General features: G+C 43.6%; 1 protein-coding gene across 18 annotated transcripts in view; it reads right to left on the bottom strand.

Annotated features, from left to right (window-relative positions):
* Positions 1-16,263, bottom strand: part of ARNTL (aryl hydrocarbon receptor nuclear translocator like) — a 108,860-nt gene that overhangs the window by 53,787 nt on the left and 38,810 nt on the right. For 7 of the 18 annotated variants that reach the window (XM_030918885.1, XM_030918886.1, XM_030918876.1 and 4 more), the window contains one exon: positions 7,281-7,335. The exons of the other annotated variants lie outside the window; for them this stretch is intronic. The gene's annotated coding sequence lies outside the window, so the exon portion shown is untranslated. The remainder of the gene's footprint in view (positions 1-7,280; positions 7,336-16,263) is intronic. 18 annotated transcript variants of the gene reach the window in all.

Here is a 16,263-nt window from a genome sequence, read left to right as displayed (position 1 = left end):
TTTGTTCTGTGTTGCTACAAAGAGCAGAACTAGGTCACCAAGGAAACACTGCCAAAAGGCAGATCTGGGGTCAGAATAAAGGAGGATTTTTAAGAGCCAAAGATGTCCATAAAGCGGGAGCAGCATGTCTGGTGTGGAGATGTCCGAGTGGGGCTAGCAGACTGCCTGTCACAGGCAGCCACTGCACAGATGGGATCCTCCTGCACTGGTGGGTGGCTAGAGGAAGTGACCCCTTAGGCCCCTGCCCATTGGACCATTCTGTCACTTTGAAAATAAGTAAATAAGTGCTGATAGCCAGGGTGTGGCTGATCAGCCTGAAGGAAGGAGGATGGACTTTGCACCAGTCTTTACACAACCCTCAAAACTTTTACTTAATACTCTCAGAACCACATCTGGTGGTGGCAGTGGGGACAGGAATGACCAGTAATGGCTCAAAGAACCAAAAGTGTTTCTGGAACACCTGCTGGTGCCAGACAATAATTCAGGGAATGTGTAAAATGACAGGGCTATGACAAGTTATCAACATTTTCTTACTTTGGACGATTTAAAGAGTATTGGCCGGGCGTGGTGGCTCACACCTGTATTCAAGCACTTTGGGAGGCCAAGGCAGACGGATCACCTGAGGTCAGGAATTCGAGACCAGCCTAGCCAACATGGCGAAACCCCATCTCTACTAAAAATCCAAAAATTAGCTGGGTGTGGTGACATGTGCCTGTAATCCCAGATACTCGGGAGACTCAGGGAGGAGAATCACTTGAACCCAGCAGACGGAGGTTGCAATGAGCTGAGATCACACCACTGCACTCCAGCCTGGGCGACAGACTGAGACTCTCTCTCTCTCAAATAAATAAAAAAAAAAGACAGTATCGATGACTAATGCCATTATTATCTGGGGGCACACAATATAGAGTGATCAAGTCCACCAGCTCCATGGGCTGTGACTGTGACAGGAAGCCTGGGGTCATTCCAATTCACAGGCTACTTCCCAGCCTCCTCTCAGGCAAAGGTTTTAGTGTTCTTCAGCACCTCCTTGCCTCCAACCCACCCACACAACCCCTTGACCTGGATCTTACCCAAGTCAGTCTCCTGGACGAGTCACACACAGGAAAAGTTGCTGGAACATAGTGAAATGTCCAAGAGCAAGAAGTAATAGAGAGAAAGAGGAGAATCTGCTTTTTGAAAATTGGTTCAGAGCAGGAGCAGCCTACATCATGAAATAGTGTTACTTTTATCAACTACAGAAACAATTTTAAAACTTGAAACTATTTTATCAACAAGAAAAATTGCTAGCTTGTATTGAAATTATAATCCAGATCCAAGAAAAAAATGAAATTTCCAAACTAAAGTTCATCAGCCATTTTCCGAGTATTTCCTGTGTACTTGTTACTGCTAATTTATATATTCTCAACTCTGAGAACTCAAAAGCGGGTAAGTGGCTGTAGGTATCAAAAGATTAGGAAAAACAAATATGTGTAGGTGACCTTGGGGACATTCTGTGGACACACTAATTGTTTCCTATCTGGCAACACCTGGCACCATGTTTGAGAACCACTGTCCAGTCCGGCTAGGAACTCCCTGGGCAGGAAGATGAACCATCTCTTCTCAGAAAGAATGGATTCAAAAACCCAAGGGCTCCAACTTTGGATCCCAGCTGCTGGATCTGCCCACAGCCCCGATTCCTCCCTCCCCACCTCTGACCTTCTCTGTAGTAGGTGGTTCATGTCCCAGCATGTCACTGTCTTTTACTCTCTGGTTGGTTGTCTGTCTATAGCCAAACCCTAGTATATCTTCCTCACCCATAATCATTCCCCCTCACTTGTTCCTCTCCATGCTGGCCACTACAGCCTTAGTTTAGGCCCAGACCAACCCCGCCTGGCCTCTTCGCATCCTCTAAAAGCCCTGGCCTTTGGCATCCCAACAGCTGACTTCTCCAGAGGCTTTCACAGTTTGCCCTCCCTAGCAAAGGTTTCCCTTCGTCCCTCTGCCCCTCCCAGACTCAGAAAGAGAAGTAACTCCCCAAAGCCCACTCTGGCTCAGGCACTGTGCCTGACATGTAGCCCAGGGCAAGAAAGATACAGGTTCACCACACAGGCCGGCACCAGTCCATTGATATTAGCTACCAGAATGCTACTCAAAGATATAGAGGGTCAGAAAAAACCCAAAACCACCATGATCAGTTATTATTCTCCTATCAAGGGTGGGGCCAGAGCATTGGGAACACAGCACTCCTGCCACCCACTTGCTTTCCCAGAAAAGGGCAGAGCAATCCAGGGAACTCGGGATTGCCTGTCTCTGGCCTGTGGCCCAGTCCTATGCTCCCTTTGGTATTCCTATGAAATCACCTCAACAGTCCATTCCCAGGGCTCCTCCAAATTTGCAATACTTACCTTCACTGCCTCCTGCCACCCACCACTACATCATGCTTACCTTCCCACTAACACGTGGCAAACGTACTGCACCTTTTTCCATTAGAAAACTTTATAGCATCTACAAGCTTTTCCCAAGTGGGTCAGAAAGCAACTGATGTTACCTTCGCTTTGCTATCCAAATAGATTCCAAAATTCCCCACTCTCATTTTCTCCAACACTCAATGAATCTGTTACACACACATAACTTGGTCTGCTTATGCATGGGGTGATTGTTTGGCCATCTTCGTGTCTGTGTCTTCTAAGACTGTGAACCCCCGAAGGGTATAAATAAGATCCGTTTAATACAGTAGCTCCAGCGAGCACAGCAGGGCACTGCCAAGAGAAGCACAGAGACTGCCGCCCCAGCCCACCTTTGCCATGACTCTTAATGGGACCCTAGGCAAGTCACTCCCTTGCCTAGGCCTCCGCTTCCCCACCTACAATGAGACGTACTTAAAACTAGTGTCTCTCTGAAGGCCCATCTTGTAGCTCTAGTAGACTATGATAACACAGGCAAAAAAGCACTGGGTTTATGTCTCTTCATGACTATGTGAGCAACAATCACCCAGGGTTAGGCTCAGCAAGATATCACAATACTGCGCCTTTGAGTAGCACAGAACTGCCATTGCAATGTGTGAAAACCCTGAAGTGGATATTTAGTGCAATGGGATGGATGTTTGTGCAGCTAAGTATAATGGACAATGAAGAATGATTTTATCTCCTTTTGAGAACATAAGTATACTATTCTATATTTATCCCTCCCATCTCCTAAATTAGGCAGGGAAGAACTTTTTCTGATCGGCACCCACTTGCCAATAATTTCGCTCTACATCTAAATGGAGAACAGGAGTCATATAAGTTCACAGATTGAATGGATGGTTGATTTACGAAGCCCTTAAAATGTGGCTGCAGGCCGATGCTGGCAACCCCATAATTAGATATGGCATGCTCTGCAATGATGTATTTTTTAACTGTTTTTTAATAACTCAGTTCTCCTTCTGGGATGAGGAGAAAAATGGAATTTGTTAAAAATAAATCGAGATTTTAGTGGCTTTTCAGCCTTCTGCTGCTTGTTGCTCAAAATATTCTATAAATAAGAGAAGCCCTGCCCTATAGTGCACTGTAAACACCCACAGACACTCAGAGCCAAATTCTTCCAATTATGACCCTGTGCCTGTTGCCAAGCTACTGCAAGGACCTACTTGAAAGGCGGCCATCTAGGCCATTTCCTGATTAAGCTGCCCTGTAGCAAGGAATCAAGGCCTGCTGCTTTGGCATTGTATCTAGTCTCAAATAATTACTCCGTGTTCCTGAAATTAAGCCCTTTCCTTGTGATAGAATTACAATTCAGAGGTAAGTGAAAGGCTAACCACTCACACCCATCTGTCCATCTGCCTAAGTAGTGTGTGCATTTAAGACTCTGAGCTGTCACATGTTGGGCTTTATTTAAATTAGGTGGCAGAAGGACACTCACAACAGCATCTTTAACTGCACTGAGCAAATCAAGGTCAAACAAAAGTAGGTCAACTATGGACATGACAGGTGAGCCAGATGCAGCCTGCATTTCTGCTCAGTGGCTTCCTGACTCATCAGTTTGGGTCACCGTTGCCCAGCCCAGCAGGCTGAAATGGTCATTTAAAAATCTGTACCGTACCCCAAGAAGGCAATGCAGTTATGTCAGGTGTAGGGCTTACTGCTCTGCAGTTCAAATGCCAGTGTGTGAGCTGGAACTGCCCTGGCCTCTGTGCTTCCACACAGCCTCAACAAGTCATTGAAGAACTGCATGCAGAGAATCAGAAGATGACAGTGTGCCACACTCTCACTGAGAGAAATTACTTCCAGCACCTTAGAAACCAGAATGTTCAAAGCAGCAGTGGAGCAAAATGGGCTCTGGCTGGAAAGTAATCACCCCCCACCTCCACTATGAGGCTTTCACGTCAGCCCAACTGGGTGAGTGTTCAAGACAAGTGTCATCCACACTGGCCCTGAGACCTTCAAAAGGTCCTGTGACATGGCTCCTGCCCCAGGAACTCACTCTCTAAATGGGAAGCCCATTAATGAACAAGAGACTATGTGGTCAGATTTTCCAAACTCAAAATTGAGACCTACACACTTGGAGGGGCAGTGTTTTTAAAAGTAGGAGTCCTGGAAAACTTGGGACCTGGGTGGTTACAAAGCATTGAGCTCTTCAGGGAGGGTTCTCCTGGCCATCCGATGCAAAGGGGTCCCTCCTATGACTCTCATGCTACCCCTGGGTTCTAATTTCTTAATAACTGAAGTGATCTTGTGTTCTTGCGCCTCCTCTGATTAGAATGTGAGCGTCATGAGAGCGGAGACACTCTGTTTTGCTCTTGACTGGTTCCAGATCAACTAGAACAGTGACTGGTTCTTAGTAGGTACTCAATAAATATTCACTGAAAAAACCAAATACTCAGAAATTTCTAATTTCTTAATAACTGAAGTGATCTTGTGTTCTTGCGCCTCCTCTGATTAGAATGTGAGCGTCATGAGAGCGGAGACACTCTGTTTTGCTCTTGACTGGTTCCAGATCAACTAGAACAGTGACTGGTTCTTAGTAGGTACTCAATAAATATTCACTGAAAAAACCAAATACACACCAGACTCTCAGAAAAGCATATTTATACCAATCTCCCTCAAGCCCTACAGCAATATTATGACGTAAAACAATTAGATCTCCCATTCAATGAGAAAATCAAGGCTCAGAGAGGGTGTGTATTTTGCCCAGGGCTGCATCTAATAAGTGATAGAGGTGGAATTCAAAACCAGGTATGGAGTATTATGATCCTCCCTTTGTAACGAGTGTCTATTATTTTGTATAATTTAGAAACAGCAAAAATGAAAAACTCTGAAGGAAAAACTGCTCATCAGAAAGAGCTTTATATCAACTAATCTTATCTGTGATGAATTCAATTCTGGCACCCAAAATCCAAGTTCCATTTCCATCTACAGAGGACACTGGCAGCATAGCTACAGCAGAAGAAAGGATTCTGGGGCCTTCCTTATGAAAGAATTCGGTTCCTTTCTTTCTGCAGGGCCTCAAAAGCCAGGCAGGGAGTGGAGGGGCCATCGGCACCAGCGATCATCATGCCTACGGCTGCTGGCTCCACGGTTCACTGGAAATGTTCCAAAGAGAGGCTCATAAGCACGTCTGACGTCGAGGAGTTAAAGTGTTTGCACGTCTGACGTCGAGGAGTTAAAGTGTTTGTAATCCGCCTTCTCCCAAACCCATACCTTGAAACTTGGAAAGGAAAAAAAAAAGCATTTTTTAAGACTGAAATTTCAAAAATGTTTAAAATGAAAAGTAGAGATTTACATTTACCTGAATTGAGAATATTAAACCCTGCTGAAGCTAAGTTTATCCCCTTTTTCAGTCTATAACTCGTAATAAAATTCCTACTAGTCTGATGTTTTGGGCCAAGAAAGCCTCTCCAGTCTATCCTCTAGATGCAGGCAATGGCTTGAGTTTATGTGCAAATCAGCAGGTACATCTCATCAAAATGGCCAGGCCAGTTCTCATGTGTAAATACATATCTCAAATATGGGAAATAAATGCAAACAGCACATAGTATCAATGAAACAGGTATAGCGTTGTCAAGTTGCCCAACAACCCTTAAATACAAATATCCTGCAGAAACATCACACCCTCCATGGCTGTGAATGAGGAGCAGCACAGTGACAAACGAGCACATAGCCTTCCAGATCAGAAACTGTTAACTGGGATCACTGGGTGGACTTCAGGAAAAACGTCTCATGAAAAATGCTGGGCTTGTATTTGTCTTGTGCTTTTTTTTTTCTTTTTTTTTTTTTTTTTGAGAGGGTCTATAAATTTCTTCAGACTCACAAAGTGATCTGTGACCCCAAAAGACTAGGACTACCCCTTCTGTTGCAACTCCTGTTTTATTTAGACAATGCTGCTGACACAAACAACTAGACAGGAAGCCCTTTCACAGTAAACACGATGATGGTAACAATCAGAAAAAATTGTCCAAGCTCTTACACAGACGATCCAGCCACCGGAAACTGTTCAGTCAATGACATAAAAGAGGTCAGTAGCTCAAAGGGACTGGAAAACTGCTGTGCCTTAGCTTGAGCCCACTGCCCAGACAGGGACAAATGGCACAATGAGAAAAGCACAAGGAAGTAAACTTAGGGGCCAGAAAGTTTGGGACAGGTGAACTTGGGAGCAACAGGAGAAAAAAACAGAATCTTTGGAGCCAGGCAGGGCCTCACATACAGACTCAATCCGTGACTTTGGGATGATGATGATGATGACGATGATAACAGCATCTGCGATGAGCTATTATTTGCTAATAGCACAATGTCTGGCACACAGTAAGCATGTACTTATGTACTTAGGAAATTACATGTTATTTCATTTAATTTTATTTTTCTTAGTTTTTTTTTTTTCCATAAAAGAGAAGGGGTCTCACTATGTTGCCCAGGTTGGCCTTGAATTCGTGGCCTCAAGTGACCTCCCACCTCAGCCTCTCAAAGTGCTGGCATTACAAGAGTGAGCCACTATGTCTGGTCATTTCATTTAATTTTTTATCACAACTCTGTATTATCTTCACAATATAGAAGATATATATATATAAAATGCCTATATAATCTATATTATCTATCTACATATTATCTTTATCTTCTAAATGTGGAAAAAGGTTAAAAAAATTAAGTAGCATGCCCAAGGTCCCCAGCTAGTTGAGAATCAATCCAGGGTCTGTTTGGCTGTAAGCCCATACTCTTAACTACTAAGCAGTGGCAAGCTTCAGCTTCCTCATCTGTAAAAGAAGATTATAATGCTTACATCCTCAAAGTGGTAAGGATTAGAGAGAATGCACAGGAAGTGCTTACCACGGTGCCCGGCACACAGGAAGCCTTCTAGTGTAGATTCCTATGACATCGGAACCTTTGGAAGGGAGAGGAGAGGTGGGAGGTAAGCATCCAGCTATACAGATGGTACAGCATTTCACTTTTCACTTTGAAGGGCTTGACAAGCAGGATTAGGAATTCTGGACCAGGCTTAAAGGACTGGGATGAGGCTAGTCCAAAGGTAGTGAGTTATCTCCATTGATAGTTCAGATCAAACTCCTTGTCCTACTTTTTTTTTTTTTTTTTTTTTTTTTTTTTTTTAAGACAGAGGCTCACTCTGTTGCCAGGCTGGAGTGAGGTGGCATGATCTCGGCTCAACTGCAACCTCCGCCTCCTGGGTTCAAGCAATTCTCCTGCCTCAGTCTCCTGAGTAGCTGGGACTACAGGCATGTGCCACCATGACAAGCTAATTTTTGTATTTTTAGTAGACACGAGGTTTCACCATGTTGGCCAGGATGGTATCAATCTCTTCACCTCGTGATCCGCCCACCTCGGCCTCCCATAGTGCTGGGATTATAGACGTGAGCCACCGCACCCGGCCCCTTGTTCTACTCTTTCCCCACGTCTCACTACTGCACTTGACTAGTCTGAAAAAACAAAAAATAAAAAAAATACAATAAAATTTAGAAGGCTGGAATGACACACTCTCAGGGACACAGAGGGACACAGAGGGACACACCTCATCAAGATGGGAAATAATGTGCTTACTTAGAGATGAAAGGCTTTTCATCAAAACTTGGAGAGGGTTGAATTTTTGAAAGAAGGAATCATTCAAGTCCACACACACACACACAAAGGGTCTCAAAAGGCAGCAGCAGACAGCATGGCTACACCTGGGCCAGGAATGTGTGCCTGCTGCCGGTCTGCCTCCCTGAGACCCAAGGACAGCAAAGGCTCCTGTGCATGTTTGTAAGAAGGGAGATGCTGGAGCCCCATTTATCTGTAAACCCCACCTGGAACTTAAGCACAGTCTAGGTGTTCTTTAAAAAAGAAAAAGAAAAAGAAAAAAAGCAGCATTTGTCAGAGCAGAATCAAATATGGTGAAATGTACCCACTGAGAGAAAAGAACCAATGATTTAGTGTGGCTTAGAGTATGCAAAGATCAATGGATCCATCTGCAGGAAGAAGACTCCCACTCACTGACACCACCATCTTGACTATTCTCTTATTAAAAAATGGAACAGGGGAGGCTGCGGAGCAGCAAAGTCACTCCCCAGAAAGCCAACGCCACTGCAGAGAACATGCATCCCAGGGCTTCGGTTTGCTTGGTGAGAAAAACACCACAGAGTGTCAACAGTCTCTCCCTGGACCAGCTCGTCCCCTCCTGCTTTTCTTATAAAGGAATCACTACACCAAGTTATCCCAATAGAAATCAAAGACACTCAAAGATCTTCAGGTCCTGTCATCTGTCCCCTCTTCTCCATCCTCACAGCTCTAGCACAACACTCAGCATCAATTTCCTGGACAATTTTAACAACCGCTAAAGTAATTCTGCTGCCTCCCTCCTACAGTCCAGCCCCCACACTGCCACCAGCTGGCTTTCTAAAATAAAAGTGCTGACCACGTCACTCACCTCCTGAAAGATGTCTACTAGATTTGCACTGCCTATGAAATAAACTCCAAAGTCTTCGCTTGCATGCAGGTATGCATTAACTCAGTCATTTGTCCATCCACCCACCTCCTGTTTCAGGTTCACCTACTGTGTGCCAGGCTCTGTTTCAGGCCCTAGGGTGCTGAATGCAATAGATAAGACCAGGTCCCATCTTCATGGATTTATATTCTCGTGGGGTAAGACAAACCGTAAACAAGAAGACAGACAAACATATCATATGAAGTCAGGGAGTGATGAGTGCTAATGAGGGAAACCAAAGCAAGGTAGGACAGAATGGTTGAAGCAGCAGGGAGAGGGGGCAGAATGGTGCTTTTTCAGACAGGTGGGAGAACACTTGAACAGAGGCCAGCATGGAGTGAAGGTGAGCCAGGCGGTGTCTGGGGAAGAGCAGCCCAGGCTGAGGACAGCAAGTGCAAAGCCCATGAAGCAACAAGGGGAACAGTAAGAAAGATGCAGCGGCTGGAATGGAGTGAGCAGAAAGTGCCAAGTGATGAGACCAGAGAAGATGAGCAGGAGGGGCTGGCAGGCCACAGCGAGATGTTTAGATTCCATTCCAAAGATGCCAGAAAGTCACTGGAGAGTTTAGAGCAGGGAAATGACACATATTTGCTTTTTAAAAGATCTCTTTGCCTACATAGAAAACTGACAGAGACATGCTGAGAGACAGTGGAGATTTGAAAGAGGGTAGAGAGCAGTGGTCTTGTCTGTTTGGTTGACAAAGAAACTAATAATAATAATAATAATAATAAGGAGCAGTGGTGGCTTCCAGGACATACAGTAACAGCTGTCAAAAATTGCAATGTTTGAGATGACAGATACATTAATTATCCTGATCTGGTTACTATAGATTATACGTATGGAAACATCACTATGTACCCCATAAATATGTACAATTATTATGTGTTAATTTAAAATAAATAAATTGGCCAGGTGCGGTGGCTCATGCCTGTAATCCCAGCACTTTGGGAGGCCGAGGCAGGTGGATCACTTGAGGTCAGGAGTTCGAGACCAACTTGGCCAACATGGTGATACCCCCCATCTCTACTAAAAATACAAAAATTAGCCAGGAGTGGTAGCGCGCAACTATAATCCCAGCTACTCGGGAGGCTGAGGCACAAGAACTACTTGAACCTGGGAGGCGGAGGTTGCAGTGAGCCGAGATCATACCATTGCACTCCAGACTGGATGACAGAGCAAGACTCAGTCTCAAATAAATAAATAAATAATTTTTAAAACCAGTAAAACAAACAAAAAAAGAATTGCAAACAGATGATGTGAAGGACACAGGAGGAAGCAGAATCAAAGATGATGCCCACATTTTAGGCCTGGGGAGCCAGGTGAAAATGATGGGACCTCATAACATGGGGAAGACTGAGGAGGAACAAGGTTAGTTTTGTGTTTGTTTTTTTAAGAACAAATCAAGACTTCTGTATAGTTACGTTGTGTCTGGGAAGACCACTACATTTCAACATGCAGTCAGCTGCTGAATGGGCAGTGGGTATGGGAGTTGGGGGCTCGGGAAGACAATCTGGGCTGGTAACAAAGATTTGGGACTTGCCAATATATGGGTGACTGCCAAGATGAAGCCACTCAGGTCCTCCACCTCTTGGCTCCCGCTCCAGACATGCACCTAGTGTGTCACCTCCTACCAGGGCTCCAGCCTCTGAACTGTGCTCCTTCCGCCTGGGCCCTTCCTACTTCTACAGCTGATAGACTCCTTCCTACCCATCTTTTAAGACTTGCTCACAACGGCTTGGTGCAGTGGCTCATGCCTATAATCCCAGCACTTTAGGAGGACAAGGTGGGAGGATCGTTTGAGGCCAGGAGTTCAAGATCAGCCTAGGCAACACGGCTAGACCCTGTCTCTACAAAAAATTACAAAAAAAAAAAATCAGACAGGCAAGTGGCACATGCCTGTAGTTCCGGCTACTTGGGAGGCTGAAGCAGGAGGATCCCTTGAAGCCCAAGATTTCAAAGTTGCAGTGAGCTAGGATAGTGCCACTGCACTCCAGCCTGAGTGACAGAGCAAGACCCTCTCTCCAAAAAATAAAAAAGACTTGCTCACAAGTCACCTCTTCTCTATGAGGTCCTCCAAGAGAGAACTAGTGTCATCCTCTCTTCTCCCACAGCACCTACTGCATACGTTGGTGACAGGACAAACCCACGTGTCACTTTATGTATTTATACCTTTCCTCCCTGTGTGCTTCTTGAGGTCAGTGACTCTATTTCTCTCTGAATCCCTTCACCTAACATAAGGTCTGGGCATGACGGACATTTGCTAAATGAATGGAGTTTTCCTCTCTGCAAAGAAATGCAGAATAAATTATATGAATGCAAACTGATTCACACTGCAGCTTCTGTCTGCAGGGGGAAAGTGAAAAACTAAGGTGCTGTCATTGAAGCACTAATAAAGCTCAACGGGGCAGAAGAGTATCTTCCTTTGAGGAGTTTCTTAACAAAAAAGAGCTTCAAGAAATCTAAATGGTGAGTATCTCAGGGTGTTGCAAGGTATAATGAACCCTGTACCTAATGAAGGTGTTTTGGTTTCAACTGCTGAAACACCCAGTTAGTCCAAAACCAGTGCACTCAGGAGTTGGAGACAGAGGGAAGGAAGCCAACATTCCTTCTCATTCAATCTGGACAGTGATCCTGGGAAGCAGGTCCTCTTAGCCTTCCTTTGCAGACAAGGACAAGCATCAGGGAGTCAGGTGATTAGCCCAAGGTCACAGAGCTGGGGAGTACAGGAGCCAGGATGCTCACCTGGGCCTGCCCAACACCAACGCCGAGCTCCTTCCAGCCTCACACAGCTGATACAGGTTCATGCAGTAGGCAGGGTCCCTAGGACCACCCGAACCCCAGACTGCACCAAGGACACAATATAGTAGTTTTGGAAAGGGAATGTTATTTACCCATAATGACTGAGGAGTTACCAGCAGAACCGAAGCTGGAATCTAAGTTTCTGATTTCCAGGCCAGGCTCTCAGGGCACTGTGTATTCTCTCACATAGTCTTTAAAGGGCAGAGACAAAGCAAAAAATTAAAAAGCTAACAATCTAATCTATCTGCTTACAAGTACCTTAGAAATAAAAGTTGAGAGGAAAGGGAAATTGTGTTTTTTGTCAATTATGACTGATGTGTGACCCTGGGGCCCCACTAATAGTTGGGAAAGTAACTGAGCAGCTGTCATTGCCTCATGTGGGTTACAAAACCAGCAGCACAAATCAAACTGACTGGCACATGGCAGGTAGTGTTCTCATATGTTCAGAAAAACGTCTGCTGTCCACCTACTAGAAGCTGAACCCCAAGCAAGGCAGCAAAGAGGGAGAAAAAGACCCTGGAGGTGAACTGTGGCTTTCCTACTCACTACATGTATAATATTCAGTATATTAACTTCCCTAAGCCTCAGTTTCCTCATCCATAAGAAAGAATGGGCAGCCCATTTCATAAAGCTGCTCTGACATTCTGAGGACTAAGTGAAATGGCACATGTGCTTGGTACACAGCAGTCACGCAGTAAACATCAAATGGTTGGTAGTTTGTTCATTGCTGGGCAACCCAGAAGAACTTATATTTACTGTAGAAAAAGGAATGCAAAGAAAACCCCAGCTACACCAAAGTTCTTGTAAAATCTCAGTAGGGTGAATTAGTATCCTCTGAGGACTTACTAAACTATAAAGAAATTCTTTAAGAAATTTTCAGTGGCTGAATATTTCAAGGCAGGGCTGGGGGAGAGGCAAAGTGAAGGGAAAAGGAAAGGGGAAAAGAGAGGAGCTGAATTTGAATATATCAGTGTATTGGCAAGGCCAAAAGAAGTCAACATGTACATAAAAAACGATGTAACTTTATCTCTAGTGGATACAGCTGTATATTAATTATTTATAGTCTGTCTTCTCTGTCAGACTCCTGTTGAACCTTCAATACCCCACCTACTTTTCAACCCCACCCACTTAGAAGGTTAGTCTTTCCTCTATTAATTAATTCCTATTACTGGACACACTATTTGCTTGTTAGGCTCCCATATCAAATACTAAGCTCCTGAGAATACACATTGTGTATGATTCATCTCTGGGTTTACATGGTAGCCTTCCTCTCACTCCAGGATCCTCAGCCAGTAGCCACCAGCTTGGAGCATCCCCAAGGAATTTTCCCTCTACAGCAGGAAGATGAGAGAGGACTCATATTTATACACCGTTCATTCTGTGTTGAACATCTGAGAGGCACCTGACAAATATTAATTCGTATATACTTCAAAATGCCCCTGGGAAAGAATTACTGTCCCTATTTTGTAGAAGGAGACACTGATGCTTAAAGAGGTCAGGTCATCAGCCAAAGGGTCACACTGTTATTAAATGTGATGATGTCAGGATTTAAACCCAGGTCTGTCTGGCTCCAAGTGTCTCTTTCCACTACGCCAGACTGCCCAGCATGGGTCTGATGAAGCTGAGGGCACCCTCAAAGGATAAATGGCCTGGGCATCAAGTCTACTCAGCCTCATAAAAGTGAGGCTAGTTCTAAGAAGCCAGTAAAGGGTAAACTGTTTGCAAATGCCAGATACCAGCTCGGAGCCACAGAGGAGGGCTAGAGAAGGTAGAATTCAAAATTTCACATGGAGTTAGCACGTGGTAACCTGACCTGTTCTTTCTAAGAAGGAGTCTTGAAATATAGCCTGGACCAAGAGTTCACAACTACCAGTTAAGGCCCCTGGCTGAGAATCTGCAGATCCTTCCCAAATGCTAAGGTTTCAAACCTTCATGAACATGAGCCTAAGCGTTAGCACTCCTGTGAGAAATCTATGAACAAAAGTGACCACCAGAAGTCTGGGAACATCACTTCCCTTTCCTTTCCTCATCTAGCTCAGTAAAGGAAAAAGCCATGGGGTGTTGTAGGCAAAAACTGTATCTCAGCCTCATAGCAGTCACTTGCCATCTCTCGCTCCCCAGGTCTCTGGGGCCCAAGGCCTGGTACTCCCTGGCAGGGCCCCTGCAAATGCTGACCCAGCCTCAGTATTAATGGCTAAGCCCTTGGTGGGAAAGACAAGCCAATCTGGCAGAACTGTGGAAAAGGAAGCTGTGATTTGGCTGTAATTCTTCCAAAGGCTACCCGGTGCAACTGATATCCTTAATAATTATTTAATAATTGTGTACAGTATTTAGGGAACTTTTTTGTCACCTTGCAGGATGATAACCATCATCAAAGTCAAGATATAAAAAATCATATAATTAAATCTACAGACATATATTTTGAATGCTTTTCTAAGATAAACATGTAATTTTGATGGCACTTTTTGTGAGGCTTTTAAGATTTACTTTTCTTATACACATTTAAGCAAAAACTAGATTAGCAAAGCCATAATGGGATGTTCCTAGGAAGAGCATGAATTGGTACAGCCTTTTTGGAGGGTAATTTGGCAATATGGATTCAAACTTTAAATAGCAAACCATTTAAACCGAAAGTCCTACTTCTATGTATCTATACCAAAGAAAATTTCATGCAAAAGTTCACATGTGTGCACAAAAATTTCCACAGCAGCAATGGCTGCAATGGCAAAAGATCAGAAACAACCTGAGTGTTTACCAATACAAAATGAAATTTACTTAACATACAACCATAACATGGAGGACAACTCTTAACAGTAACAAGTACATTCATCTTTACATATGGACTTGGAAAAATAACCAAAATAATTGACAGCTGTAAAAAGGAAGTTGTAGAACACCATGCACAGGGAGAGTCTATCTTTAGAAAATAAAAGGGAAAGTACCTGTGTTGTGGTTGAGGGCAAAGGGTAGGGGTGGAGAGAAACAAGCAAACACGAAAGTCCAGGAGTATAAGAAGCAAACTCTCAAAAGTGCTTATGTTTGAGGAATGGTTGGAAAAGGTTGAGGGCGGTTACAGAAGATTTTGTTGCTTAATTAAGTTAAAGCACTTCAGTGTTGTCTGAATTTATCACAAGTGTTTATTACTTTTGTGATGACAAAAACAAAAAAGTTTTTAAAAGCTCAGAAAATAGTAATTTTTAACAATTTTGGTATTTGCAAGGGCCCCCCGACTACAGTGACCATCACTGGAAGCTGAGTCTTCTCTCTGCCCTCTGCATGTGGCCACAGTGCTGAGCGTGCACTAGCTAGCAGGAGGCACAGACTCATCTGAGGAAAGACTCCAGAAGGCAGTGGTCTCAAGTTCTAAGAAGCTCAAACCCCTTGCCTATTTCAACAAAGACTCTGCCAAAGGTCAACTATTTAATTATTTTATTCTTAAAAAAAAAAAAAAAATAAATATCTTTTATTTTTCAAATTTACACCATCATAAATTACCGAATTAAAGCAGTTCGCTTGTTTGCAACCTCCCTTCAATAGTAGCTATTGAAATTTATATCCTGCATTATTTAAAATTTTATGTTGATATATAAGCCTTGCTGAACACTTTTTTAAAATTGTTAATGAGGAAATCCCACAGAGAGGAGAGAAGGTAATTCTATTAAATCCAAAAGAGCCTAAAATACTATTATAGCCATTTGAGCTATCATAAGAAAGACAACTTAGCAAGTAAAATATCCTTCCTACCTATGGTCACAGTTGCTAGTGGAAATAATTCTAAATTGATGCACAGTATCTAAGGGGTATTAGTTATATTAAGCAGAGACTACAAACTCAATTACCTACAGGGGCTAAGCAGGCCATGGAAAGGTACAGGGAGGCTGGGCCAGCCTGCGGCAGGCTGGAGAAACAAGCTCCCAGCAGAGGGACCACCACTCTTCCGCACTGCCACAAGGAAGATGGGCCCAGGCCCATCAGACCTTTGATTTTTCACGAAGAGCTGGAAATCTGGATTTTGATTCAAAATCCACCCATTTTTAAATGTTGGCCACTAATTTAAACATCTTAAAACACTATGAGCGCCGAACAAAACACATCTGCAAGCCAGATGCAGCCAGGGGGTAGAGAGTTTTCAACCTCTGCCTAAAAGTATCTATGTGGTTTTCAAATGGTGAATTTGGCTCACTTTTATTTTCAGAAAGATGCGAAGAGACAGAGCAATGGTACAGAATGGAGACAAAAAACAAAACGGTCAAGTAGCTGCTGTTAAGAAAATATTTCTAACATATTTGTGAAGACAATGGTAGCTGTTTATATCAAATTCTAAGGAAATTTTTTATATTTATTTAGCTATACAAGACACAAAACTTGGAGAGAGAGAATTTCTCAGGTCTAGAGTAAATAATAACTCAGTGCATTCCTGACAGTGTACTGTCAATAAACCTCTAAGAACTTCCTATCAGGTATTGTTTACCATAAACATTTTAAACAATAGTGACCATGGAAATAATGGCTCTTCTTTGCCAGGTGCTGTCCAGT

Source organism: Rhinopithecus roxellana, chromosome 15, assembly GCF_007565055.1.
Source record: "Rhinopithecus roxellana isolate Shanxi Qingling chromosome 15, ASM756505v1, whole genome shotgun sequence".
Taxonomy (NCBI): Eukaryota; Metazoa; Chordata; class Mammalia; order Primates; family Cercopithecidae; genus Rhinopithecus; species Rhinopithecus roxellana.
Note: the sequence above shows the minus strand (reverse complement) of the source record. Positions and strands in the feature narration are given on the sequence as shown.